Raw genomic sequence first — 4,021 nt, 5'->3', positions numbered from 1 at the left:
AACTCACTCTGTAGACCAGGCTGCCCTTGAACTCAGAAATCTGCCTGCCTCTGCCTCCCAAGTGCTGGAATTAAAGGCATGTGCCACCATTGCCCGGCTTGTTGAGTTATTATTTTGAAAATGATCTACCATATTGTCTCTATAACAAGGTACAGTGGCACACACATGCAATCACAGCATTCAGGACACTGAGGCAAGAGGGTTGAGAGTTCCAGGGAGGCTTGGGCTGCATAGCAAGACCCTGTGTTTCTAAAATGAAGATAAAATAAAAACAGAGGCTTAGAGAATTGGCTCAGAGGTGACGAGCATTGGCTGCTTCTCCAGGGGTCTCAGGTTTGATTTCTAGCACCATCGTGGTGGCTCACAAATGTCTGTAGCTCCAGGGGATCCATAATCTTCTTCTGGCTTTCGTGGACACCAAGAGTGTACACTGTACACAGACATAGGCAGTGACGGCTCTGGTTGGGTTGAGTGTGGCAAACATGGCCCTGGCAGGCCTTCCCTTCTATCTTTCTCCTCCTTGCTAAAAATTATTAGATTATATTCCTAAAGCCAGCCACCAAGTTCTATTCCCTTATTTGTCTACTCCTTCCTCCTGAGGCTGACTACCTAGGTCCAGCTATATCAGTCAAAAACCCCCTTTTGGCTGCCCTAACTAACCTGTCCAATCAACATTAAACACCTCACCCCTTCATGGGAATTCTCCTTTTACCTTTGTAAACTCCCATTTGCCTTTAGGCCATGTCTGTCTCTCTCTCCAGAGGAAGTTCTCTGTCCCTCCGGGGCAAACATTGCTTCTCTTTCTTCCTCACACCCTTCCCCTTCTCCTTTGTCTGTCTCTCCCTTGCCTCCATCTCTTATTCTCTTCCCTTTGTCCCTCTGGAGCAAATGCATCTCCTTTGTGCTGAGAACTTGGTCTCCTTGTCTGTCATGTGCCAATAATGGTTCTTTCAGGCGAAACACTCCTACACATAAAATTAAAATTAATTAATTAACTTTACTTAGGAGAGGATTGAATCATGACTGAAGCCAGGAAGCCTGTTACAGGTACTGGGGCAACTGTGGCGAAGACAGAGGAACAAGTTGAGCAAATATTGTCCTTGACTATACTGACCTGGGATCCTAACACTGATTAAGGCAAGGGAGCACCAGACAGCTAGCTTTGGGGTCTCCTGACCAGAATGAGAGTATCAACTAGAAAGCCAACTAACCTCTCAAAGGTAGCTGAGGTAATTCAGGGAAATCAGAAATCTCCTGTTGGGTTCCTGGGGTACCTCTGGGTGTTTTACCTGCCTGGTAAACCAGCCGGATGAAACACAACAGGCTGTTGATATTGTGTTTGTCACCCAGTTGGTGCCAGATATTTATAGGAAGTTATAGAAATCATAAGGGTTCAAGGGGATGAATAGGCCATAGTTATTAGAAATAGCTCAGAAGACTCTTAACAACAGAGATCCAGGTAAGAAGAAAGACAAGAGGCTGGCCAGAATAATGGTGGTTGTGTTCAGAGAAAGGCTCAATAAAAACCAAAAGTAGCAAGGCAGTGGTGGCACATGCCTTTAATCCCAGCACTTGGGAGGCAGACGCAGGTGGATTTGTGAGTCTGAGGCCAGCCTGGAGTGAGTTCCAGGACAGCCAGGGCTATACAGAGAAACCTTGTCTTGAAAAAACAACAACAACAACAAAACAAACAGAAAACAAAACAAACAAAGAAAAAACCAAAAGTCCCCTAGGCAACCAGTCAGCCCCTGCAGAGAAATAGGACATTGGTAAAATGAGTTCCCATAATGCAGATGGGGGAAAAGAAGACAGATTCTCAGTCCTATAGAATCAGGTTGACTGGGCCAGGACTCCACACCAAAGAGTCCACAAGGGCCCATGGTCACAGGAAAAGTATGGAGCAAAACTCTCTAGCTCCTGGTGTTTGTGGGTGCAGTTCACTCAGTGCTGATCCAACCCTGGGACCTCTCACTAAGGAAACAACCACCATCTAAGAGGCCATAGGAATTGAAACCTATGTTAGGACCACTCCCTGCAGACATAAATTTTTTGCAACCTTCTTAGTAAAGGTTCAATCTCTCCTCTAGCCCACCGCAAAGCAGAGGTAGTGGAAGAAAAAAGTTATGATGGCAGTCGACCTGTTCAGCAATAGTTCTTTGGGGGCAAGTTTGATCTTCTTCATCAGCAGTTCAGTCCCATAGCAAACACCAAATATGATTCTGCAGCTACAAACCAGTCCTTTCAGCAAGCAGACACCAGGCAGCTATAGTTCCCTGAAGAAACCACCAGGCTCACCAACTGGCCTGAGTCAAGGCCGTTGAAGTGGCAAGGTGCCTGTACTGGCTAGTTTTGTGTGTCAACTTGACACAGGCTGGAGTTATCACAGAAGGGAGCTTCAGTTGGGGAAGTGCCTCCATGAGGTCCAGCTGTGGGGCGTTTTCTCAATTAGTGATCAAGGGGATAGGGCCCCTTGTGGGTGGTGCCATCCCTGGGCTGGAAGTCTTGGGCTCTATAAGAGAGCAGGCTGAGCAAGCCAGGAGAAGCAAGTCAGTAAAGAACATCCCTCCATGGCCTCTGCATCAGCTCCTGTTTCCTGACCTGCTTGAGTTCCAGTCCTGACTTCCTTTGGTGATAACAGCAATGTGGAAGTAAGCCAAATAAACCCTTTCCTCCCCAACTTGTTTCTTGGTCATGATGTTGTGCAGGAATAGAAACCCTAAGACAGTGCCTCAGGAACCTCATGAGCAGTTTTTGGGTAAGTTTCTCTTAATGACTATGCTACCACACAAGTTGGACTAAACAAAGCTATACAAAGCAAACCAGTACAAGTGTGTCTTTAGCAAAAAATAGCGAGGTGGAGCAAACCAAACCAAAGCACTGCGCTTGTCTCTCACTGTCTGTGGCGTCATATTTATACTCTTTCATCAAACATTCTTTTACATGTGTCTGCTTCAGGAAAACAGCCTTTTATGTGTTTGCTTTAGCAAGATATCATTTCACCTGTATGCCCCAGCAAAACATCATTTGACATAACTAACTTTCTAAAGAAACTAGAAGTTTCCACTTTGACTCCCCACTAGAAGGGAACCTTGGATAAAACACTTTGGCTCATTTTTTTCTTTTTATGTTGGATAAGGAACCTCTGACAGAAAAATGATAGGTGTTTTCTGAAATGCTATCTCCAAATCTGTATTGATTTGACCTGTGAGATTTCTTTTATAACAGTGCCATCATAACCAAGTGGGAAGGTTATTATCCAAATCATCCCTGATGTGGGACCAAGAGCTAGAAGCAGTCTTGTGGTATTTACAATTTTATGCATGCCCCATTGACATCATAAATGGAAGAGGGATTATCATTGCTTTTTCCCAGGCTGATCTGAGCTGGGCAGTGGTGGCACACACCCTCAATCCCAGCACTTAGGAGGCAGAGGCAGGCAGATTTCTGAGTTGGAGGCCAGCCTGGTCTACAGAGTGAGTTCCAGGACAGCCAGGGCTAAACAGAGAAACCTTGTCTCAAAAAACCAAAAAAAGAAAAAGAAAAAGACTGAATCTTCCCAGGGCAAACATAAAGACCCATCCATCTTCATTCATCAGGAACTTTCCTTCTTAAGATCACCCAGGATTCAAAACTAGAACTGCAACTGAGTTAAGCACCAAATATTACCTTATAGGACAGACCTGAGAACTCTTGCTTAAATTTAGAGGACTTGGAGACACATCCAGTGTAGAATTCATTATATAGGGAAGGATACCACCCTCTACAGGCCCTGGAAGAAGCTGGTTGCCTCACCCCAAACCAAAAGTACCTTCTTTTCCTCTTGTCTTCTGGCCAGCTCCCTTGGCCAGTTGGTAGACTGGACAATGCAAGCTTTAAATTTACAAGTAGCCTTTTGTCAGCCCATAGCCTTAAATGTCCGACAGCTCAAAGCTGGAACCAAGCTAGTGACCTCATTAGCAGAGTGTGGGGCTCCAGGAGTCACAGAATTGCTGCAAGCAGGAGTGATCAATGTCTTGTTTGA

Source organism: Mastomys coucha, unplaced genomic scaffold (assembly GCF_008632895.1).
Source record: "Mastomys coucha isolate ucsf_1 unplaced genomic scaffold, UCSF_Mcou_1 pScaffold14, whole genome shotgun sequence".
NCBI lineage: Eukaryota > Metazoa > Chordata > Mammalia > Rodentia > Muridae > Mastomys > Mastomys coucha.
Note: the sequence above shows the minus strand (reverse complement) of the source record.